Source organism: Octopus bimaculoides, chromosome 12 (assembly GCF_046866305.1).
Source record: "Octopus bimaculoides isolate indiv1 chromosome 12, ASM4686630v1, whole genome shotgun sequence".
In the NCBI taxonomy this organism is placed as follows: Eukaryota; Metazoa; Mollusca; class Cephalopoda; order Octopoda; family Octopodidae; genus Octopus; species Octopus bimaculoides.
In genome coordinates, this window is record NC_142939.1 from 45,023,716 (window position 1) to 45,051,414 (window position 27,699).

Sequence of the window (27,699 nt, forward strand, 5' to 3'; positions counted from 1 at the left end):
TGGGATTAAGATTTGGCAATATCCCATCAATAGATTTCTGCCAAATATTTGCTTTGCAATGACGACAGTACGAAGCTGTTTTATTCACGACTCGAAAATTATGAGCGATTTTCTATCACCTAAAGCATGTATTATTATTCATAAAAAGATTCTTAAGGAGCAATCTGAAAAAGAAATATCAAGATGTTGAAACATTATCATAGGCTTACAGCCAATAGAATGTAATAAAACTGAAAGTCAACTTTTGCTAACATCATTGACAACAATGAAAGCACATATCGCTTATTTACATGTAATGCTGTGTTGTCCAACATTTCCATGAATGAAATTATTCAGAATAAACTCTTTTACGCCCCGTGTTTATCTCCACAAAACAGCTGTAAATTTGTATTTTCAATTTCTAAGAAAGCATTTTTATTTCCCACTTTTTTGGTGCATTTCATAAATGTTTCTTTTTTTTTTTATACGATTTACTTGGGAAAAGCATCGCGTCCGCGCAATTAGAGAAGTAATTAAAGTTATTAGACATGGCAAAATTTCAAGTCTACAAAACTTAGACAGGGAATCCACTGTGTGTGTGTGTGTGTGTGTGTGTGTGTGTGTGGTAGGTGCGTTTGTGTGAGTGCTCACACGCACGTATGTATATATATGTATATATATACACAGAAATACAGACATAAAAAGAGTGTGGAAAATGTGACCCCCTTGGTAAGTGAGTGCCTTGCACGAAAAAAATACAAGCGCCGCCACAATAAAGTGTGTATGTATCTTCATTGGCGCGTTATCGTTTCGCGAACAATAATCCCAGCATCACAACAAATATTTACACACTACTTTTGTATTGAGTACTTATTTTCTTCCCATATCACCACCATCCTTTTCCCCCTCATCTCCATATGAAGATAAATATTCTCAGGTATTCAAATGCTTAACATAACAAAAAATATTAAAAAAGAAGAAAAATGAAGAAAACTTTTGTACATGTAATTCACTCTTCCTAAATTTACATAAAATAACGTTTGCATACAAATTGAGTGGCAAATTAATTGAAAGTACGAAAAGCTGGGACATTTTAGAGTATGATTATCGAAAGATTAATGTTTTAGCTGTTTTTGAAAAATGTCATCTTTTGTTTTGCTTTTCTTTGAGAATATTGACATCGCTATTAAAATATACATCACATATATACCATATTTAAGTTGTCAGACACAACTGGAAGTAATTAAGTCGGTAGATGGAATTTCAATTAGCTTTCCACCAAGAAAAAGAATTCCATGGTTATTATTTAGCATACAAAATACGAGTAATTAAAACATGCTTATAGACAATTATTGCTTCTTTCTTATGGTCAAAGGAAATGAATTTTGAAACGTTTTCTTTTATTCTTTTACTTGAGTTCAAATTCCGCCGAGGTCGACTTTGCATTTCATCCTTTCAGGGTCGATAAATTAAGTATCAGGTGAGTGCAGGAATCGATCTAATCGACTGACCTCCTCCCTCAAAGTTTCAGGCCTTTTGCCTAGAGAAGAAAAAATTCTTTTACTTGTTTCAGTCATTTGACTGCAGCCATGCTGGAGCACCGCCTTTAGTCGAGCAAATTGATCCCAGAACTTATTCTTTGTAAGTCTAGTACTTATTTTATCGTATTCTTTTGCCGAACCGTTAAGTTACGCGGACGTACTTGCCCTAGCATCTATTGTCAAGTGATGTTGGTGGTGGGGGGTCAAACACAGACACATAGACATACACACACACAGATAAATTAAACAACTTTACAAATTGAGGCTATTAACCTCTTACTTCACAACATCAATAAGTCCTTGAACTGAGGCACCTGCCTCTTACACTTTTCTTTTTATGGGCCACATGCCCCTTCAATATGAGGCACACGTCCTCTTACACTTTACCATCCGACCAGACTCAGTGTTTCACTCAAGCACCTCGATGGTCCTAGATCGGACCACTTCAGCATGAAGCGGAATGCATACTCGAGGAAGGAATCCATCACCCTGTACAAATCATTTTCCCACACGACCTCCGCAGCCACTTGTGGGGATAATCAGGGTCTTTGGTACAAGTGAGGATCCCTCCCCTCGGACCTTTCCTAAGTAAACTTCTTCACAAATTCTTGGACGCCCCCCCCCCCCCCTTGTGGAAGAGGATTACAAATTCCTCCTCCTTACAGGGCGAGGTCACAGTTTCTACTGTCGGCAGCACAATTCCCACCGACAGGCCTTCCTCCATTGGTGTCACGGCTTCATAGTCTCCATTGCAGCTGTCCATGTTATGCTTTACAGTCTTTACAACGCTCGAAGAGCATTGATCAGTAGTCATGATGTCACCATTTTAATAGTCGGCGCAAATCATCATAGTATGATAACTCTTTTCTAATATTCAGATGGTTTTCAGTCCTTCGTGTCAGCTAACTTTTTTCAACTACAACTGTAGTCGTTACGCTCTCCCACGCCGTCAACTGTTCATTAACACATCAAGCTGTTTCTGATAAAAGAAGACATAAAATGTTGTCAAATTTAGTTCTTCCTTTGTGTGTGTGTGCGTGTACGTGTGTATTTGCGTGTGTACGCGTTTGTGTGTGTATATATATATACGTATGTATGTATGTATGTATGTATGTATGTATGCATGTATGTATGTATATATATATATATATATATATGTATATGTATATATATATATATATATATATATATATATATATATATATATATATATATATATATATATATATATATATATATATATATACATACATACATACATACACAAATTAGAAGGAAAAGGAAAAGAAGAGAGAGAAGAAGAGAAGAGAAGTAGTATGAGGGAAAGAGAGTTTAGGTCTCCAACTGATGTTAATAGTAAACATTTTAAACTATTGTAAATGGCAAAATGTGACTTTTCACGATCAGCTGGTTAGCTCCTATGTGTATTCAACTGATGAATGATTCATAATGGCTACTCTATAAAGAAGAGTTAGCATATATATAATGGTCACAACGTGTGGTCAGTGAAACATTTTCCACATATTCTCTTTGCGTTGTTAATACAGAGCCAATTCCTCGGAGACACAAGTAGAAACGTAATACAAGATTAAATGTACATTTTCACTCAATAAACCAACATCATTAATTCTATTAACGAAATGATAATTTTCCCATCAAAGGTTTTGTAAAATTTCGGTAAATAATTAATCATTAATCTCCATTAATAAATCAATCAGCGGAGGTTGCTTTTATTCGTGGGAGCACAATGATCTTAAATCGTTTTCAATATCGCTGAAATTTGAAAACTGAAACGGATTTTAATTATCTCGATAATGTTGTTTTCATTCACTTCACCGGTCATTGATCTTCATCATTTACGCCAAAATTTTCGTAATAGGTACCATATTTGTTCCTAATAAGGGACAACCTAGTTTTGGCATCTCCTATATATATATATGTTCATTTTTTGGTTTTCATACCTTTAGACCGTCAGTAACTCTTGAACCATTTCTCATCTCAAATGCTGTCTGAATTGTGTCAAATTGTGCATGTGGCTATACATACATATATATATATATATATATATATATATATATATATATATATATATATATATATATATATATATATATATATTAGACGTATATTTGATCGGTAGAGGGAAACTACATCCATACTACCCACTACACAACCTGCGAGGTAGTTGGAGCGGTTGCAACTATTGATTCTACTGAGAAGATTCCCCGTGTTCGCTTAGACATCCGGGGACATTTCAATGAGTGGTCGTAATACCTGTAAGAGGAAGCCGGATAGCCTATAAGTGTTGGAGATATTTGCTCTGCAAATTGGCCGGGTAGGGGACCCACTAGGTTACAAAGTGGAAGACAACCTATTGGAGTAGGAGAGGAGATATGTTTTCACTACATGGATTATCTTTTTTTTTGTTTCTGACTCAAAGTGGTGTGATGAACCCAACATTCATCTTGGATTAGGAAACATTTCCGAAATTAATCTGGATCTGCCGCAAACAATGTCAGATTTTTCGTGATGTGATCATCTTGGTGCGCTTTTGATCAGCTGTCAGGAGGCGCGGCACCCACTGAGCAGTAACCTTCATCATGCCACGATATGCTAATAGCGTTGGCTATTTGATTTATAGCCAATCGCCTGTCATCCATCATCATGTGGTGAGTGAAATCAATGTTTTCCTCGGTGGTGGCAGTTGCAAGACGTCCAGAACTTGGGTAATCTTCAAAACTCTTCCTACCGCCCATAAATCCAGCAACCCAATTTTGCACTGTTGATAAAGCTGGAGCGTCATCCCTTAATGTCAGTATGAATGCGCTCGGGGGCTAGACCGTTATTCTGCAAGTACTTGATAACACCACGATGCCAGTTTTGGTTCATTGATAAGAGAAGTCGCTATCAGTTACTTTTGAAGTCTTCTTTAAGAAGTCAGATGTCAGTTTACCCGGAAAGAAACAACGCAGTTATTAATAAGAAAATCTGAAATTAATGCATGCAAGTTTCACAGCTCTAGCATCATTCCTTCATAGTCAGCCTGTGAAAAGTGCCTGAAACCAATTTGGGGCATATACCGCTCAAGGAAGACGTTTTGTCAGAGCTGAAGTGAGATTTCCAACTGAAGAAGCTAAAGAATATGCAAACACAACTCTAAAATGCGACGAACTGCGGCTGATTCCGACATACCTCAGTTGGAGGGTTGTAAAAGTAAAGGTGGCAGAATTACCACCAAGGTAGATATCTCATTGCTTGTGGCGACCGTACTATACGGCAGAGGAGATAAAGCAACCGTTCTCCAAGTCCAAAAAGAAAGTAAAGAAAATTGGTCGGGTACAGAGATGGAACTATTCATTCAGACCGACTAAATAGGCATAGGAGCCATCCCTGACTTGATCAGCCTTCCATATTGTTTGCTGCATTTCACAGCAGCTGAGGGCTGAAGGCTAAGATTTATAAGTTTTCTACTATCTGCAAAAGGAAACAACTCCCTACTGCCAACACGTCTGTTCTGTGTATACTGACTATAGAATCACTACTCCAGAAATTCGAGATGTTGAGGTGCATCTCGAGCGAACTAGAACGTGGGAAAACGGTGTCGCCATACACGAACAACATCACCGGCATAATGTCAGATACCTGGCATATAGATATGATCGGATCTGCTCTAAAGGAAAATAATGTGTTGATGGAACAAAAGTCAAGCAAAGAAAGTCTGTGAGCCTTCACATGGAGAGATAAAACCATGTAGTTCATAACATTTTAGGACAGCTGGATGGACAGACCGATTAAACTGATTGGTGTTCGTGCCCATTACCAAGCTTTTAAGACCCGGAGTTGGTTTGTTTCTGTCCTCGTAACTTAATGGTTTGGCAAGAGAAACCGAATGAATAAGTGCAAAGCTTAAAAAAAAATAAGTACTGGGGTCGATTCGTTCGACTAAAATCTTTGAAGGCGGTGTTCCGGCATGGACTTAGTCCATTAACTGAAGCAATTAAAAGGTAGAAGATATTAACTGAAGCAATTAAAAGGTAGAAGATGAAACTGCAAAGCAGTCTGTTGAAAATGGTAAGAACAACGGTATCAATACTGCTGCAGCTATATTGGTCGGAATCAGATGTAATTCTCCACAAGATATATGAAAACAGTGAAATCTGTTTACACAGACACACAGACACACACACACACACACATGCACACATACGTACGCACGCACACACGCGTACATGCATTCATGTATAGACACAAACATACATTTATGTATGCATATACATATGTATATACATGCATACGTTACCCACACACATATACAGAGTAAAAGGTAATATTACATACGGAGCTCATCTTCCTTTTCTACACTCTCTTCCTCCTCTATTACTTCTTATTCTTCTCCTTCTCCTTCTCCTTCAGCACATAAAAAAGAGACAGATCAATACGTTACGCTTCTTTCGTCATTGTACCTGTTGTGCGATCTAGAAATTTAACGCTATTTTTACACAGGAAACGGATTTTGAATATTATTGCTAGGTATCAGTTCACAAAAAATAATTCATATTGGGTTAGTGCTGAATTGAAAATTATATACGGAAGAATGATTGATTCGTTGGCTTATTTTAAAACATTTTATATATATTTCATTGAAGCCGAAGCTCTCTGAGAAGTTAATTCTATAACACAACCTGAGCATTATCAACACTGAATAATTCTTAAGTACAAAGTTACAATCTTTTTTGCATATAACTTGATATAAAAAGACACACACAACACACACACACACACACACACACACACACACACACACACACACACACACACACACACACACACACATACACGCACACACACACATATACTGGAAAGTTCGCGTACGATACACTAGTGTTTAAAGTTTTCATTGTTTTCTGCTTCTTTGATTATTTGTATTACATTAACACACACATATTTATTTGCTTTTATACTGATGCTGCTGAAGACACGACAAAGAAAGGAAATACTTTTTAGCGTATTTTACTTCGCATCAACGATACTTTCCTTCAAATGTATGTGATTACGCCACCTTGTGTTCCATTAATATTTCTAGTCGTCCTCTCCTTCATGTACACACAAACATCTGCGCGTGTGTGTATACATATATATATATATATATATATATATATATATATATATATCAATTAATCAAAGGACATATTAAGTATGTCTACCTGCTGGAAATAACAGTCAAAACTATTATTTAAATCACCAAAATACACTGATAATAACTACAGAAATCAACCGTCTGAAGGCAAACGGGATAAGACAATCTCTCAGCATATATTCAAGTATTTGGACTTACGTGGACCAGTTTCTGGACTGGCATTACAGCTTCATCTTCCTCAGCATGCGTTACAATGATGGAGAGCCCCAACCCGTCACGGCTTGGGTGTTGGCTTTTTACATTTATGCACTTCCGGCTACTTTGAAAACCTCCACCACAACGAAGTAATATGCACCCCTAAGTGGACATACATAATCACCATACAGTCTGGCCCATGGGCCATCTATTTTTGGGGCCACGGTTGTCATTTAATGGTAGGCGCTTTTGCAGCTAAGGCACAACCTGTGCATACTTTCACTGATTCTTCAATGTCACGTTGATTGTTGGCCAATATACATAACTTCTCATTTAACCATTCTTTACCTTGTGGAACCGATGCCCTGTAAAGACATCTGAGTCTAAGTTTCAATCTTTTGAGCACTACTAAGTGTCATCTACATTGAGAATCTCTGGATCTCATCTGTGAACTATATATATATATATGTATATATATATATATATATATATATATATATATATATATATATATATATATATACACATAATTAAGGGATCAGCAAACATTTGCTTCACCAGATACCGAAGTTCAGAAATAGCAGCTAAAAAAGCTCCAACAGATAGTGTTACTTGTAACTCACAAAGGCAAAAACAAGAAGAAAAAACAATGAAAACTAACCATTCCGAAGTTAATCGTAGACGCGTTTCTGGATTATGAGTGATAATACTCAATTTCCTTCATCAATACGATATTCCAGTAGTAAATTCGACCATGCTAGCAAACTGTGCATGCATGAACGAGCGAGCATCATACATCGACACAACCCGAAAGCATAACCGAATCTACCTCGGCCAGACAGTCCACTATCTTCTCCTCAAGAAATTACCATGTGCGTCACAAGCAATACCGCAGAGAATCTGCGTTTACTACCAGGGAGTGAATAATTATTACAAATTAAAAGGGTAAAGGTTTATCAATTTATTAATTTATTAATAAATCAACAATTAATAATTTTTACCAAGCCCTTCGGTATGTAAGCACCTTTATCGGTGGAGAACTTATTTAAAAGTTCATATACATTTATAAACATAATTAAGGGATCAGCAAACATTTGCTTCACCAGATACCGAAGTTCAGAAATAGCAGCTAAATAGCAGTTTTTTTAGCTGCTATTTCTGAACTTCGGTATCTGGTGAAGCAAATGTTTGCTGATCCCTTAATTATGTTTATAAATGTATATGAACTTTTAAATAAGTTCTCCACCGATAAAGGTGCTTACATACCGAAGGGCTTGGTAAAAATTATTAATTGTTGATTTATTAATAAATTAATAAATTGATAAACCTTTACCTTTTGAATTTGTAATAATTATATATATATATATATATATATATATATATACATACATATGTGTGTGTGTGTGTGTGAGAGAGAGAGAGAGAGAAGAGAAGGGAAGGAAGAGGAAAAGGAGGAGGAGGGGACGAGGAGAAGAAGAAGAAGAAGAAGAAGAAGAAATTCCTACTAAAACAGAAAATGTGTTCTTGCTGATCAAATTAATACAATTAATATAGAAAAATAGAATTGTATAAAAAGGGACATTCTAACGTGTCTTTAGTAAATAGGGTGGGATGAATATGGAAAAAATGGTGTCAGAATTAAATTGGGGGATGTGACATAAAAATTGAGAAATAACTCGTTTCAGAAATACATTCATTAAGCGTCTCTAAATAGAAGTTAATTTAGTGTTTCAATGTACTTTCACTAATCGATTGATAAAAACATTTTATGATATTTGAATCGATATTGCAAAGTAATAAAAATAGATTTTTGAGTTTATATTGCCTACGATGAAAATGTACTTTTACTTTCATTAGTCTTTCTAGATTATTTCTATTTCAGTGTTGATGATTTCCAATTAGTTCTTTTCATTAGGGTTTTCTTCTCAGCTATTAATTATGCTTTCTTTGATGTAATTTTTCCTCTAGACTTAATTATATTCGTTTGTTCTCTGTTGCTCAACCAATCATACTTTATACAGGAATTGTCTCAAATAGTTCTACTAGAGAATCATTGAAAGGCCACACTTTTAGCATCTACGCTAGTACACAATATGTATGTCATTATTCAGTTTTATTTCAAGATTTCTTGCCAATAGAGAAAGAGTCGGTTTCTAACCTGGATCCAATCCTCCTTCATCAGAATTTCAACATCAACAAAAGGATATCTTTTGTTTGTATGTATGTAGTATGTTTTTCCTTTACATGTGCATTGCTTCTCTTTTTTTTTTGAGACATATATTTATATATATTTCTATTCAGAAGTCCTGCAGCAATGGGAAGGTGGCAAAGCATGCAAACCTGACGAGTTGGAAGCATGTAGTCTGCGACCTGCATGTAGGCAGTCCATGTTAGACATAACGTCACCTCCTTATCACCCAAGACAGCAATGGGATTCGGTTGCTGCATGAGTGTTTGAGCAGCTCCATTTGGGGAGGGCACTGCTCACTCGGAGGCCGGGGAGGTTCTAGAAAAGGTGAACTAAAAATTGTCTGTCTTTCACTATCTGGTCAGTTTAGCGGGATTGACGGGATGTCCATCCTGCGCTCGAAAAGTAAAGAGAATTCTTATAAAATTTTCTTGGAACTGCATGGCCGCAGTCAAATGACTGAAACAAGTAAAAGAGTGAAAGAGATATGTATGTATGTGTGTATGTATGTATGCATGTATGTCTCTATGTATGTAACTATATTTATGTGTGTGAGTATGTGGTGCGCGTGCATGCGTGTGTGCATTTTTGCGGCTATAGGATATTTGACTCTTGTTTCTTGTAATGTAAATGCTACTCCGCACACTCAGTCCTTATTGGTGACAATTGAAATTTTCATCTTTCGTTTTATATTACGTCTTGACGTCTTCGTTATTTTATAACTTTCACGTTATCATTTTGTTGAATCAGCCATTGATTCATATGGTAAATACCATATATTGACAGCTGGAATTTAACCTGACAATCAGCGACGGAGTAGTCACTACTGATGAGCTAAGCAAAACTAGCTAGTATAGCGACCTCGCCCGCTGTGGGGCAGTTATCTCCCCTGTCAGTGCATAGACATGTGCTTTTTTTGCGGCTATAGTGTCTTTGATTCTTGTTTCTAGCAATTTAGATTCTACCCCGCACCCTCAGTCACTATTAATGACAACTGAAAATTTCGTTTTTTGTTCTGTATTGTGTCTAGCCGCCTTCCTTATTTCACATACGTACACACACGTACACACACACATACACAAACACAAACACATGTTATATAAAGGTATAAAGCAATCTTTGTTAATGTCATGGTCACGTATTTAGATCAAGTGTCATTGATATTCTTTCCAATCAATGCGGACATCATACATGTTTGTTAAAAGGAAATAGATCGATCGAAGTAACGTTGGATACTCAATTTAATAGAACTTGAAAATCCTTTGAGAAGCAAGATTCGCAATGAATCAAAAAAAGAAAGAAAGTTATATTGCAATTAATTGATCGAAGTTGAAGCTACAGACCTATGAAAGTATTTTATTCTTTGCATTTATGCATAATAATATATCTCTTATACAAATTACAACTGGTATGATTAGCAATGTGGTTATGAAAGAGAAATGTTACTGGCGATTTGCTCATATATATGCACACATTTTATACAAGTGTACACACAGACACTCTTAGTAATGTACACTTATGTATGATGAGATGTAAAGATGTATAAATCTGAATAAAACGAACGTGGTGACAAATGAAAACAAAAACAAAATGCCAAGAGAGCTACGTTAAAAATGAGTAAATCGAAAGTCTCGGCTACGAGATTACAGTATTACGAGATTTTGGTATGGGCTGTGTTAAAATACGTAAACCAGAAATCAACAACAGAACCGAGCTGATGGTATGGACTTACTTTTTAACTATTTCACTTTACCTACCATTTACCTACTCAACTTGTCTCTTTTTTCTCGCTCATTTCTCATTTCTCTGTAAGACTTAAACTTCTTATATATTTTAACAACATGTCTCATCCATTTTAAACAAATTGATGAGTTTTATGGGACGTCATACCATAAATTCACCATATATTATATACAAGTACTACTTCCATATCTTCGCAAATTTACGCCGGTAAACTCCCAGCAAAATATGAAGAATCAACATTCGAAATCTTTTTTGGAAATCTCCAAATTAAAGGACGAATCCAACATTACAACATTTTGCTATACCCAACGCCTTTCTACAACCTACCTTATTAGAACAAAGAAACTCTCAAAATATCTTATTTATTAACCATATTTTAAAGTCAATCACATACTACGCTTGTCATGTCGCTCACCTTTTACTACTCTTGTAGCAACGTCACTCTACCGCGTCGGCTGATACTACTAAAATCAATCAAACGCAACGACGAGTGGAGGAGTTCAAGCAATGATTTCGTTACAACTTACTAAGAGGTCGATGACACATTTTCCCGAACACTTTGATTATTATATTTTTTTCTGTTTGAAAAGGATAATTTTCCTCAAATTCCATAGAATCCTGAAACAACCTATGTAAGGTAATACGTCATTGTTTATATTTTTGCTTTCATATCGTATATTGATATCGTCTTACATATTTTGCTTGACTCGTCACCGGTATTGCTCAAAGGTTTTTGCAAACACACATACACTTACACACGCACGCACGCACGCACGCACGCACGCACGCACGCACGCACGCACACACGCACACGCGCACGCACACACACACACACACACACACACACACACACACACACACACACACACACACACACACACACACACACACACACACACATGTATGTCGCTTCTGTTTTTAATCTGAAGACGAAACTGGTTTCTAATAAAGATGACATCTTTGGATTATATTTTTAACCCGAGAAAAGTCTTGAACATTTCTTCTAGCCAAATTCCTTTCCTATGTCAGCTGAAAATGTTAATTTCAGTTGTATTTTTTTGCATTGTTAACATTTTTAGCATATATCTTGAGTTCATATATGTATGTATGTATATCATATATCATCATTCAGTATACAGTTAATTCGAGGAAGTTATATCCTCATTAGAGATTATATAATCCAAGGTATTCCACTGGTTTCTTCCCTGTCATATAATGCGTATACATGTATGTATCTATTTAAATATCTGTCTATATATGCATATGTGTATATATATACATACATATATACATACATACACAAACATTCATATATAAATATATATTTATAGATAGTAAGATAGATGCATAAATGAATATGCATATATATATATATATATATATATATATATATATATATATATATATATATTTGAACACGTGTATGCATAAAATATATGCTCACACAGTTATTTCAATTGACATTTGTCCTGGAAGCTTTAAAACGTATTGTGCAGGTCAAATGAATGTAATAATATCGATATCATAAATATTTATCCATGAAACAAATGATCAAAGTATATTTTATGTATGGAGTTTACAATTAAAGTACATGTTTTTCACAGTTAAGCAGTTTTGTTTTTGGTGCATTAGAGGAAATTAGGTTAAAAATCGATATCAATCTTGTAAAAGCTTTCTATCCTAATTAACTCTGCTGATGAGGATCTGAATTTCTCAATAAATATAAACATATCTGAGATATCACAGATTTAATGATCGCTATATCTTGCATCTTGATAGAGAACTGTTATATGTCACCTCGTGTAACATTTCCTTCAATTCATTAATTTGATATCTTGTCACGTGGAATATTTTTCAGCTCCGCTGACATACGTTTTAGATTTACTTGGCAAGGTAATAATGTTTTGTGTTATGTATTGATATCATTATTGATTATTATGGAAACTTAATAGAAATTGTAAATATTTACGGGGTCAGTGTCCAGTAATTAACACCAGTAGTGACAGCTAATATATATGTTTATTTTGAACAACGTATAATATGAAAGCAAATAATGATAGAAGCTTTATTATATAGTGGGACAAAATACTTAATATAGAAACACAGGGTCATTTCTTAATTGTTATTAACATTTGTATTGAATTTGTATATCAGTACTATTCAAAACTTTTGTTATAAAATAGAAGCAAATATTTGCTCTTTAATTCTAGATTTACTCAACACTAGAAGAAATACATCACGAAGACAGTCCTTCATCTTGAGAGTTTCTTTTAATGTTACACCCAACCCACAAAGAGAACCTAGTGTTTTGCAATAATACAACCCAATCATTGCATAATTAGGTAGATCTTGTTCATGACTTCGCCTCGTCACTTCTGCCAAACCCCAGTAACTTATGCAAAGACGTGTGCGGCCTGGAATATTCGTGATGAAAGACAACTCCCTTACGATTAGCGATTCTGAAGGATCACCACATATAATTTGTCCAGCTGGTTACAGTATACATCCGAAATGATGGTCCTGTCTGTGAAAAGAAGTTTGTAAATGAAAACACCCTTCCAATCCCACCAAATTAAAAGAATAATCTTTTATGGGTGTTGTCAGACTTTAGATTTTGTGATTATTCGCCGGGTTTCCCCCATGATTATTTGCGCTTCATTTTCTGTTCCTTGTCACTATTCTTTTTGGAAGGGATCGTTTTCTTCAGGCATCTGCATCCAATCGCAGATAGACACTGGTTGGGCCATATTCTCCTTATTCAATTGATGTGGGATGCAAAAGCAGAGCCTGCTAATGTAAGTAATATTAAAATCTTATTGGGATTAACTTTGTTATTTTAATTAGTCTAATCAAATTAATAAACACACTGCAAGAAGATTGAAATCGATGTATTATCTACAAATGTTCAGTGTCTAACAAAGAAAGTGACTATCATTTGCAACTTTATGGCGACCTGTTTAGTTTCAGATTATTAAATGAAATTCAGAAGTTTTAATTAAGCATTTATGCTTCAGTTCTCATCATCCATAAATCAAGATGAAAGCAAATTAAACTTTTGTTCAGTATATTTAATTAATGTTTGTTTTGCTTATTTGACCCAATTTAAAACAATTCTCACTGTTTATGGCATTCTTTCTTTTTTTTAACAGGGGAAAAGGACGACATAGGTTGATGAAGAGGAAAATAAGAAAACAAAAACCAATAAAAACAAGCAAAATTTGTATTTGAAATGACCAATATATGACTGAGTGGATGATACATTAGAATGTTAAGTTTAATTCTCGAAAGAAACTATTTTAAATCTTAGATTCACATTGTAAATGGATGAATGGTTTACAGCAGGATTTCCTCTTTTATTTCATGTGAAACGATCTTCTTTCAATTTATTACAATGTGTCATGTTTTATAGACAGTCATTTTGTTGTACGATGTATATAGTATTGCCCAGCAACATAAAGCCAATAAAGAATCTCTTAAAGTATGTTTACAAATCTTCATTATCTTAAATATCCAACAACTGTGTCTTGCTTCATGTATGTTAGTAAATATATAATTCACTGAAGGTGGTGTATCTTTTTATTTTGACAAGAGATGTGTTAATAAACGTAATTAGTGAATATTTTTTTTTCCTTTTGAATTACAAAAAAAGAAAGCTTAATCCCTAATGTAGGAGTGAATACAATTGCATATAAACTGTAGACGTTATGAAAATAAAGCTGATACCATTTTGACTGGGAAATGAATTTCACATATTTATCGAATATAGAAACAAGATAACGATGTTGCCATGTTTTCGGATTATCATGATTTTATAATCACAGATATTACTTGAGAATAAAACATAATGTTTAAAATTTTCTTTTCGGCATTGTACACTATAAATTTACACTTACACTCTTACGTCAAACATATAAACAAATGCTCATTTTTATAATTCTATAATTTTTTTATTCCAGTCAGAAAACCTAATAACAAAGCTCCGTAAAGTTTGACATTTTACTGTTTAACGCTGTTCTGTGCATCTTGGGTGAGCGTTCTTTTGTTTTAGTTTTTTGTTTTCCTTCTTAATAAAAGTTTAATATGAAATATGTATGAAGTGTGTGGCGGGGTTATTTAAACACATTACCAGCATGCATGGTTTTTGTTCATCGCTATGTTCAATCTTGGTGTTTCATACGTTTCAGCTGTGTCTAAATTTCTCAACTGAAAATCAATTGCCTCTTAGATGAAGAGTCATTCTCGAAACGTTAGCTTTCTCTTCTTCACGCCACATATGAACTATTCTAAATGAAAACTCTGATGAAACTGGTGGTGTACTACCGCATACGACTACCAGTTCCCTCAAAGTCTATGCTTTACGCATTTTTTTCTCTACCGCGTATTTGTCAACATGTCTTAATTGTATGTATTTGTTAAGATAATTATATATTTACGGAACAAATTTACATGAAGTACAAAAATGCAGAAAACTAAGAGGAGAGAGTATGGTATTCTGAGTTCGACAGATGTTTCTGAGGACTCGGAATAACGAAATAGCAAGAATGTTGGCAAATCAATAGATAATGTTATGGATCGGAAATAAGTAACTCAGTACAAAACGGGATTCTAAAATACAACCAAACACACCAGCTAAAACATTCCCAGTTATTTTGCTGCCTCTTCAATCTACCTCTCTCTCCACGCACACACACACACCACAACTCTATGACTTGTTAACATATACCATACTTTCGTTACTTATTTTAGATTTCTATGTAATGGCATCTTTGGCCCAAGGGAACATCCGAGAAGTGACAAATGCAGAGAAAGATGGCTGCTCCACCAGGGCAGGGACTCATCACATTTCCGTAGTCTTGAGCAATGCAAAATGAAGTAGCTTGCTCAAGGACATAACGCTCTGTCCACTCAAGAATCTGAACCCACAATCTTATCATGGGCCGAATACCTTGATCACTTGGCGACGCGTCTTCACTCTTATACACATAGACACACACACACACAGACACACTTATTTCTACCTACTCAAACAAATATAATGTTAAATACGTTGAGATTGATGCTGTATTGATAAATATAGAACATCAGTTTTTAACTATTCAACTGAATCTCAGCTAATCTATATTTCTGATCAACTTTTGTAAATACTGGATGGCATTGCAACCTCTTTTCAATGTCCACATAATACAGAAGCGAACAATTATCGGCAGTTAATGTGATTGACAAAGTCCAATGAAAAGTAATCTGAACAAGATATGGAAAGAGAAGGAAGATATATATATATATATATATATATATATATATATATATATATATATATATATATATATATAGGGAGAGGGAGAGAGAAAGAGAGCGACTGAGAGGGAAAGTAGAATGGAGCTGAGAAGTAAAGAGCAGAGTGAATATAATCAATGTATGTAAGCTGTAACTGAAGTCGTAAATATTACATAGAAATACAGCGCACTTGCCGCTGTATAGTGAATGAAGACGGGAAATTTTAATTTCAGACGCATGCGCTGTTAGACCAGCGTTTCCTCTTTTATATTAGTCATTCAGTTTCCTTTTGTTTTGCAATTGTCCTTTTTTCTTTCTATAATTTTTTTAAAAACTTTTTTATCCTTTCATTCTTCAGTTTTACTTCTATGATTAGTTGCATCTTTCTTTCTCATACTCTTATCCTCCTTTTCTGTTATTGCTCTTAGCCATTCTTACCTTCGTTTCAAGAAAAAAAGAAAAAAAAAAGAAGAAAAAGAACTCGTATTGGTTTAAATATATCAAGGGCGATTAAACACAACTTTCTTTTATCTAGATGGAAGAAATCTAGGATTTGTTGACAACAGTGAACTTTACATATCGATATTACATTATCTATTCTATTTAATATTATTCAACAGATCTATAGAATATTTATTTTAAACTTAGAAATACGATCTCCCAATGTATTATGGTGCCTATTATACGCCATCTAATAGAAGTTTCATAAGACTAGTGTATTCAAGACAGAAAAGAACAACTTTAAAAAATTCAAATAGGATTAGCTTAGATTTGGTTAGTGATATTTTGAAAGTTGAGGAAAAAGAAGGACGAACAGATAACTGATAATATAATCATTCATTCCTCTATTAACAATGTTATTAAAACAGAAAGAATAGAGGGTAACGGGCACGCTTATAAGCATGCGCAAGTCCTCTTTTCACTGTTCACGGGTTACCCCTCCATTCCGCGCTAAAAATTTGCCTCCAAATGTGTGGTGAATGATTCTACTCTCCCTTTTAACTTTTGTTTTGAAATATTAAGAATTTCAACCTCGAAGCTGTGGCTATGTAAATGGCTCTTCTCCGAAATTAAAAACTAATTAGTCTGAAACGTAGTGATAAGGTACATAATAGATTATCTACAGGTTTTGACGATTCGGGAATTTTAGTCGAAGAATTGTCCCAAATACTTATTTTTTAAAGACTGGTACTTCTTGCGGAGTTGTTGAGTTACGGGGACGTAAACACTCCAGCTGTGGTTATCAAGCAGTGGTAGGGGTCAAACACAGACACTAACACAAACACATGAGCGCAAGCACCCCACCTCCACATATAAATAAATATATACATATATACATATATATATGCGGGCTGAAAAGTTCATAGACTGACTATGAAGGAGTGCTGCTAGGATTGTGATATCTTGCGTGCATTAATTTCAACTGTTCTTCTTAATAACTACATTGTGTCTTCCAAGAAAAACTGACATCTGAGTAGTCAAAGAACACTTCAAAATTTGGCATTGTTATGTTATCAAAACATTTAAGGAAACATTTAAGGCACCAGGAAATTCATGATAACATGGTTGCTACATTGGGATCTGAGACTCCAGCTTTGTCAACAGTGCAAAAGTGGGCAGCTGAATTTAGGAGGGGATGAGGGAGTCTTGAAGACGACACAAAGTCCAACAACGAAGAAAACATTGATTGTTTTCACCAACGGATGATTGATGATATGTGACTGATCATAAATGCTATTAGCATTTCCCGTGAGAGAGATGGGAATATTCTGCACGATGTATTTGGCATGACTGAGGTTTCTTCTCAGTGGATGCCACGTTTTCTGACACCTGATCAAAAGCGCACCAAGCTGATCATATCACGAAAAATCTGATATTGTTTGAAGTAGATGTTGCCGGTTTCCTTGGACGTTTGCTAACCTATGATGTTGTATTGGGTTCGTCACTTTGAGTCAGAGGCAAAAGTATGAGCCATGCAGTGGAAACACCTCTCCTCACATGTCTCAGAGAAGGCATTGAGTTTATTGAGTATCTTCAAAACGGCAACACCATCAAAAGAGAGAACGATTCCAACTTGTTGAAGCAGTTACGAAAAACTATCAAGACCAAACTCCCAAGAAAATTGACAAAAAAGTGTTTTGTTTCATCAGAACAATGTCCCAGTAGACAAGTCGTTGGTTTCAATGGCCGTTGTGCGTGACTGTGGCTTTAAATTTGTGAATCATCTTCCCTATTTTTCTGATTTGGCCCCATCTCACTACCGTCTGTTCTCGAACATGAACGAAAAATATTGACTTGGAGCATGTATTGCAGTGATGATAACGTCATATCTGCGATTGATGACTTTTTCACCAACAGGAGGAAAGCTTCCTTACCTATGGGACAGAAGCACCGCAACACTGATGAAAGAAGTGTGTAAAGCACAAGGACCACACATTCACATCCTATGAGAATATCTTGGTCAGCCTATGAACTTTTCAGCCGACCCTAGTGTGTATGTATGTATGTATGTATGTATGTATGTATGTATGAATGTGTGTGTGTATGTGTGTATATATATATATATATATATATATATATATATATATATACACATACGCGTGTGTGTGTGTGTGTGTGTGTGTGTGTGTGTGTGTGTATACATGCGCACGTGTGCATGTATACATGTGTCCGCATGTATATGCTTGCACATCTATACATTTAATTTATATATATGTATGTGCGAATTTTTTTTTTCTTTTTAGTATGTGTGCATGCGTGTGTGATGACACGTACAAGATTTCTCTTTTTTCCTCTCTTTATTTCTTTACTTATTTATTTATCTACGTATTTGCTTATTGGACAACATAACGTACAAACTATGTGAATTATCCAAGTGACATTTTTATGATTCGTTCTAGAACAATCCAGAGGGAAATTTATCAATAACCATATAAATCCACGGACCTTTACCCTCTGACTAGTTTGATAAGTGCCAACGCAGGAAATTCTCGTACATTGAGTCACTGTTACTTCTACTAAATATTAATATATAATTTATGGTATCTTAGTATATATCTATATATTATAAGTGAGTGTGGAGTGTATGCTTCTGTATCTATATACCTGCCTAAATCACATCTCTATTATCGAAGCTGTATAGATATTTAGCTCCTTGAACTTTACCGTTACTATAGTAACTTTTCATTAATAATCACTGCACTAGAATTAATCGTAGTTGTTTATCAGTAATATTGGCATATAACCGATGGATAGAGATCGATTAACGTAGAATGAATTTCATCAAAAGAAATTGTCAGCTAATGTGTGCACAAAGTATTAATTTTCTCTTCTCAACACTGTATATGATGAATGACATATTGATTAGGAAGTAGCACATCAACTTCGACCGATGGCACTTACTGAAGAATTATCAATGTAGTGTCACACTGATAAATGTCATTCTGAATATCTCTGCTGTACAATATCTAAGGTCAATAGAGAATTTCATGTTATTTATATTGTGTGCTTTTGTTTGTTTTACAGTCAGTGCTAAGCGTGAATTCTTTTGAGCCCAAAGCGTAAAATGTCAAAATGTTCGGGATTTTGATACAGAAGCTTACTTTTAATAAAATTCATTATTTGAAGCTAAACCGCAAAATATGATTTTAGATTGACCGAACCAATATATATACAGAAATCAGAGAATGAAACCACAATCACCCATACAAATATCTAGAAATAGACGAAACAGCTAAAATGCAACGCGGAAATGAAAGAGAAAATTAGGGGAGAAGAGTTTGACTAATATTAAACACTGAACAAAGGCGGTGAGCTGGCAGAAACATTAAGCACGCCGGGCGAAATGCTTGGTGGTGTTTCGTCTGTCTATACGTTCTGAGTTCAAATTCCGCTGAGGTCGACTTTGCCTTTCGTCCTTTCGGGGTCAATAAATTAAGTACCAGTTGCGTACTGGAGGTTATCTAATGGACTGGCCCCCTCCCCCAAAATTTCGGACCTTATGCCTAGAGTAGAAAAATGCTGAACTTAATGGTAAAAATTAAGCAATAGGGATAAATGCGTTCGCCAAACTAGTCGTAAATTAGATTCAATATAATAAACTGGAAGATTAGTGAATTGAGAATCTTAGATAGATATACCAGAAAACTATTAACAGCATACCGAAGTCACTACCCCCAAAGTAGACGCAGTCAAACATATCTACCTCGCTCAGAAGGAGGTCGCAGCTTGACAGAGAGAGAGAGAACTACTATAAAATAATAACAGCTTGACTAGAAACATACTTAGAAACAATTAGTGGAAGACTACTACATGTAATAACGTAACATGAAAAAAGTGAACACAGTAGAAATGGTCAAAGAGACAAAAATAACATGAAAACAGAACTACGAAACATACCAAGAAGAAATGGAGAAAAAATACCCACTCCATGGCCAATACCCTGCAAGGCTTGACAGAGAAGAAATAAAAACCAGTAATGGCTCGAAAACTCTGGACTAACAGCAGAAAAGAATGGATTGATTCTCGCTGCACAAGACTAATGCATGACCACAAACAGCTATAAAAGCAAAATAATGAAAACAAACACTAACACCAATTGTAGAATTTGTAACCAACATAGTAAGGCAGTTGACCATATCATTTCTGGTTGTCTAGTCCTAGCAGATCTGATTATTTATACAGACATGACAGAGTATGTAGTTGTATCCACTGGACAACATGCCAAAACTACATCATAAAAACTAACAAGAGATTGTATAAACATTAACCAAACAAGGTACAAGACAACGACCAGGTTACAACCATCTGGAATATGCCTGTTCAAACTGACAAAGCATGCAAAGGTAATATCCCAGATGTAGTATTCAAGTATTGGTAAAATAATACTTGCTTATTGTTAGACATTGCAGTCCATTCTGACCCTAGTATTTTCTAAAAAGAAGTGGAGGAACTGTCAAAATATAAAAATCTCAAAATTGAAGTTTTCAAGACGTGAAAACAATACCAGTTAACGACTTGAAAATTGGAATTACATGGTTAAAAAGTTTACTGAAAAGGTAGAGAGAGAGAAAGAAAGAGAGAGAGAGGGAGAGAGAGAGGGAAAGAGAGAGAGAGAAAGAGAGAGAGAGAAAGAGAGAGAGAGAGAGAGAGAGAGAGATAGAGAGAGAGAGAGAGAGAAATGTAAAGTGTTTAGCAAAGGGAAATTTTAAAATCATATTGTGACTGGAAGTGAAATAACTTAGCAAAATAGCTATGGATGTTTCTTCTTTTTAATTTGCAATGCGATTGAAAGTAATCATATAAATAAAGACATTGTCTATATTCTTTATATCATTTTGTGATCATTAAATGTGTATAATGTAAAGTAATTATGACAAAATATTGCACATCAGGAATATGCAATTATATATTCAGCTTGCAGTTTGAAAAGAATACTAATGAATGGCATGTGTGTTAAGTATTGTACATGTTGTTATTGTATATTTATGTATCATTTATTGCACAGACAACAGCAAGATGCATATGCAGTAAAAATGCAAATCAGCCTTTCTTCCTTAAATAACCCCTCCTAATTTTTCGTTTTGCAGATCCCCCTCCCCCCAGTTGTTGGCACTCCGTCGCTTACGACGTCGCGGGTTCCAGTTGATCCGATCAACGGAACAGCCTGCTCGTGAAATTTACGTGCAAGCACTCCACAGACACGTGTACCTTTAAGGTAGTTCTCAGGGATATTCAGCGTGACACAGTGTGACAAGGCTGACCCTTTGAATTACAGTGTATATGTATAAATATACAGATATTATAACAGGCGCAGACGTGACTGTGATGTTAGAAGTTTGATTTCCGACCCTATTGGCTCCATCCTACTATGTGGTACCTTGGGAAGCGTCTTCCACTAAAGCCTCGGGTTGACCAAAGTCTTGGGAGTGGATCTGGCAGACGAAAACTGAAAGAAATCCGTCGTATATACATGCATGCATACATACATACATAGATACAAATGTTTGTATGTATGAATATATATGTGTGTGTGTGTGTGTGTGTGTGTGTGCGTGCGTGCGTGCGTGTGTGTGTGTGTGTGTGTGTGTGTGTGTGTGTGTGTGTTTGCGTCTGTGTTTGTCCACATCCGCTTGAAAACCGGTGTTGGTGTGCTTACGACCCCTCAAAACAGACTGCTAGAAAAGTACCAGGCTTTAAAAAATAAGTACTGAGCTCGAATCATTCTATTAAAACTTTTCAAGGCGGTGCCCCAGCATGGTCACAGTCTAATGACTAAAACAAGTAAAAGATAAAAGATATATATTAATGTACTGAGTTCTATTCAAATCGTTTGTTCTACGAAGCCTCTGTGTATGTGTGTGCTTGTATGTGTGTGCTTGTATGTGTGTGTTAATGTGCGTGGTGTGTGTCTGTAAGTCTCAGTGCACTTGAAAACAATGGTGTTGTACTATGAAATATATTAGTGCAACATTGTGAATAGCTGTTGCGTCGTCATAGACACGTGATACGTCGCGGAAAATGAAAGTGTTTTTTACTAGTGTCTTGTGTGTTTGTGTGTACGTTTGTGCCTATATGTATCGTAACGTAGGAGTGGAAATGTGGAGAAGTATAATCAAAAGGATATTTTATGCAATGCAAGCATATATATATATAGAGAGAGAGAGAGAGAGTGAGAGAGACATAGATATAGATATACAGTAATCCCTCGACTATCGCGGATGTTACGATCCAAAACTCTCTGTGATAGGTGAAAATCTGCGAAGTAGAAATAGTACTGTATATATATTTTTATTATTTTTATAATTTGTATATATTTATTTTATTATAAATGCAAGACAACACCATACACTCGCCTCTCGAGTTTCGTTTTCCATTTTAATTTTTAGGCGCGAAAATCCTTATTTTTACCACTGAAATAATTAAAATCTAAACATATATAAATACCTATTGCGATATAAATTTACATATATTAGCCAGAAAAATACACGATGTACTGAGGGCGAGATAGGTTACTGTTGTTGGCAGAGTATCTGGGAATACATCATGTGGAGACACTTGGTGTCTGCCCCGTTTCGTGGTACTATATATATCACACTATATTAATGTACGGCACTAAAGTGACATATACAGAAGGCACGTTATAAAAGTGGCGACGATTGATTCGAAGCTTAATTGGTCATTAACAATTTTTTTATGATACAAAATATTCGTTAATTATGGAAGACCTATTAGCTGACTAATGGAGATAAAAGACCTCCAACGAAGTCATTTGTTCTCAACAATGTCTATCCTTCTGGCTGCTTTTCGATAGTTATAAAAAGAAGAACTCCATAAGCTAAAGGCAGTTATTGAGAGCGAACATCAGTGAGTGTGAACGTTATGATTGCATTTTCTTAAAATACTTTATTCATATATTTATATACATACAATCTCTCCCTCCTCCAGTTGACAGTTTTTGTACTTTTTCGTGACGGAAAAAGGAAAAAACACTTTTTGTGGCATTTATAACGAAATATCTTTCTTATATCAGATTAATAAGCCATTTCAATACATCTTTACCCCCTGGGAATTACAGGGTACACCAGCTAGTATATGTATGTATATGTATATATATATATATATATATATATATATATATATGTGTGTGTGTGTGTGTGTGTGTGTGTGTGTGTGTGTGTGTGTGTGTGCGCGTGCGCGCGCGCGTATTCATAGTAATCCCTTGCTATATCACGGTTCACCTATTGTGGTTTCTTGAAGCTTACGTTCGTTTTCTTAAAATATTTTAGCCATGAATATTTGATTGTCACCCAAAAATTATATTAGAAATTGTCTTCAAGTACAAAAAAATCATCACGTACACACACACACACGCACGCACATACACACGAACGCACACACGCGCACACTCACATATACACACACACTCATATACACATACGCACACGCACACAAAATTTCCGAAATATATTTCGTCGTTAATCAAATATATTCTTCTCTTCTCTAATTAGTTTTGAGTATTTATTAAAACAGTTGATGTTTACCTAAAGGGAGTAAACTTACAACTAATTATTAATGATTTTTCTCTTGTCATAGCTCTTTGGTGACATGAAATGTTCTTAAAACATCAAACGAATATTAATCTGCGTTATTTGATTAGTTAGCCGGGAGTCAACATATGTTTTAATATAAATTCATCCTTTCACGCTAATTCTTCTTGCTAAAAATTATTTTATCAAGCATTAAAGAAAGGAATGAATGTGATGCTATGGATTTGATACCATTCAAAACAAACGTTATTTCAATTTTAAATTGAAAAGAAAACATACGTCAATAAAGTATAAAAACACACATACATAAGTGATCACCGCATATACTAAATAAAAATCTAAAACCAAATGTACGAAAATACAGGATAATTTAAAAGTTCAGAGGAAGAAAAATGTCATTTCCGTTAGACACCGTAAGATCAAAACTACTGAAGACACCAACCTTTCGGATCTGAAGGTGAAATCATTTGCAAAAATTTTATCATTTATTTTCCAAAATTTTCTGAATATTTTTCATGCTTGTTTATACTTACACAATCTTTTGTGAGTAGATATGAGGGACGACCAACTTAGTGACTGCTACAACTATTGTTTAGCTTATTCTGCTGGTATTAATGCACGTATCTCTTTTCATGAAATATGCAGTGTTAGTTTTGAGTTCTTTACTATTGCTGTTATTGCATCGCTAAGATTTTTTCATTGGGCCACATGAAGATCGAGCGATTTTCATTTGAATTTTTGTAGGGATAGGGCCAGAATCGTTCTGATATTGATTTGATTTGCACATCTTTAGCTTCATTCCACGCAGTGACCTATGGAAGTTTCCGTCGCAGATGCTTTTGATTTCGTTTTCTGTTTATGGTGTTAACAGATATTCTCATGTTAAATGCTTCCGGTATTCTGTTAAATGTACCCGTTCGTGGCGGGGTTAATTTATTATTGATATTAAAAAGCATTCTGCATTAGTTATCAAACTAAGCTGCATCACATGACATTTTCAGGTGATTTTGCGTGGAATATAGTCACAGCTGACTTTAAATGTAGTCGCTGTCCTCTAAGTACATATATTGACTCAAGTGATGATGTGACTTTGCAAAATCCTTTAAAGTCGACTATGGTATGATATTTAACAAACTGAGTGATCTCGGCATTGTTGGAAAACATGTGCGTGTGGAAGAAGAAGAAGAAGAAGAAGAAGAAGAAGAAGAAGAAGAAGAAGAAGAAGAAGAAGAAGAAGAAGAAGAAGAAGAAGAAGAAGAAGAAGAAGAAGAACTTAAAATTCACAACTGTTTCGGTAACATTCTATTGATGCATTATTTTTAGATTACCTGATAAAAACCCGCCATCATTGGTTAAGTAATAAACACAGAAACAGGTGAGGCATGATGACCACTTCACAGCTGCCATGGTGAAAAAAGTGATATTTTCAGAAAGTATCATAAAATTTATAGAGAAAATGCAACAGATACACAGAGAGAAGCTAGTTCAAATCTAAATGCTCAAATCTTTCTCGAATGAAGGTAAAAACTTTTGAAATTAGACCCAGAAAGTTGACCACATCTCGTTATACTTCAGTATGTGCAAATACGTACTGACATTTTCTTTGAAATCTTTTTACGCTTGTTGAGCGAGAATTCAAAGTGAAAGTTGTTACAAAAATACCTTTCCAGTCAGCATTATATTCTCTATAATACAATAGTTCGTCTGTTGTGTGTTGTGAGCAAAATATTAAAGAACATTTGATAGCGCGTATATTTCTGAAGTAAACATATTTGTATCAGCATTCATACTACTGACGAATTAAAGCAACTATGAATTGCTCTTCATAAATATCAAGCGGTAGAAATTATATTTAGAGCGAATCCTTTGAAGTATCGCAAAAGGTTATTTTCAAATTGCTTTATGTTTTCTTTATGTCATCTGTTTTCATTTTTACCAAGTTTCTAAATGATTTCTTAGTAATTCAGATTTAAATCGCACATATGATATTTAAAAACATTCAATAAGTTTATCAGTAGATTTAAAAGGATCATTACTTTTCATTTAGGATCATGTCGAATTTATTATAGAAGCTAAACAAATCTCCGTTCATAGGAAGACAACATAAGATTGTCGGGATGAATGAAGAAAACTGTTGCTCTTGCTCTGAATACGAAGGTTTAAAATATCTTCTATATTACTCTTATTTCAAACAGGAGAACCCTGCTGTCAGACAATTTCTATCAGACAATTTCTGCGACTACATCACCCCTAACATCAGACCACTTAACTCCCCAGACTGAAAGCCCCTTGATAGTTGAGCGAGAGACCAACAAACATCTTGTAACACCAGAGATGAACTGAAAGCAAGGGTTGTGGCAGTATTCACCAACTTAAACAATTAAACCATCCAGATGTCTTGCAGTAGATTCCGAAGTCGTCTGGGAGCCGTGGTTGAAGCCAATGGCGATTGTATTGAATGAATTTAGTCTTTAGAAAAATTTTATGGAATTTTGGTAAATATATGCGTTAAAATGAGATGTGAGTGTTATTTTCCCTTTTGCGTAATTTAGACGAAAGTTTATTCATCTCACCCTATATATATATATATATATATATATATATATATACGCGCACACACACATATATATGTATATATATATATATATATATATATATATGTATGTATATATGTATGTATGTGTGTTTGTGTGTGTTTGCATGTGTGATCGTACGAGCGTGTTTGTATATGCACATATGTACAGGTATATATGCATATATACATATGTCCATATATATATATATATATATATATATATATATATATATATATCGGGAGAGAGAGGGAGAGAGAGAGCGAGAGAAAGAGAGAGTGACAGCATGTGTGTGTGCGTGAGAGTGTGTGTGAGTGTGTGTGTGTATGCGCGTGCTTGCGAGTGCGCGCGTGTATGGTTGAATGTATAAATATATGTTATGCATATTTTTAATAATTAATGTCCGAAACCTGTTTGACCACTTAAGACAACCTTCGTAGCTATGTATTATCTGTAGGATTAACTGTGATCATAAAATGCAACGTGCATATCTTTATTGATTTTGATGTGACATGTTACCAGTGACATAATATTTATTTCCGGAGAGATTGAGACTATTTGTGAATAGATTTATTATTTTGATGAAGTTAATATAAGTGACAGTGTTTTAAAAGGACCAAGTGACACAAACTGCTGTCTAAGACAGCGGTTCTTGTACTGTCAATAACATCCTATATATATATTTGATATACGTAGTTTTATTGATTGAATACACAATATGTTATACATTGCTATGAAAAATGTTTTGCAGATTTTATTAAGATTTCTTGAATTTTAGCGCCATATCGCTCCATAGACTCGTTACAGTGATTCTATACCCAAATATCCTTTTAAACATACATTCTTGTCGCAATTAAGAGTTATATAATACGTTTAATTACAAATCATATATGACAGTCTGAATATTCAATTAATATGGTATTTATAATGCAATCAAATAACTCATACATAATTAAATCTTTAAATCTCATTTCAGTTTAACTCAAAGCTACGAAGTAGTAGAAATATTCTTTTCTACTCT

General features: G+C 34.8%; 2 long non-coding RNA genes across 3 annotated transcripts in view; one reads left to right on the plus strand and one right to left on the minus strand.

Moving 5' to 3' along the window:
• Positions 1 to 979: 979 nt before the first annotated feature.
• Positions 980 to 27,699, minus strand: part of LOC128249198 (uncharacterized) — a 97,966-nt gene continuing 71,246 nt past the window's right edge. The window contains exons 3-4 of the long non-coding RNA XR_008265314.2: positions 5,859 to 5,927; positions 980 to 1,519 (exon numbers count right to left, since the gene is read on the minus strand). This is a non-coding gene — a long non-coding RNA (uncharacterized LOC128249198). The remainder of the gene's footprint in view (positions 1,520 to 5,858; positions 5,928 to 27,699) is intronic.
• On the plus strand, positions 9,886 to 14,583 carry LOC106870941 (uncharacterized). 2 transcript variants are annotated; one of them, XR_008265313.2, is made up of 4 exons: positions 9,886 to 10,760; positions 11,217 to 11,420; positions 12,994 to 13,578; positions 13,933 to 14,583. It is a non-coding gene; the product is annotated as an uncharacterized LOC106870941 (long non-coding RNA). The 2 variants fall into 2 exon arrangements; XR_016243837.1 differs by having other exon boundaries at positions 13,475 to 13,578.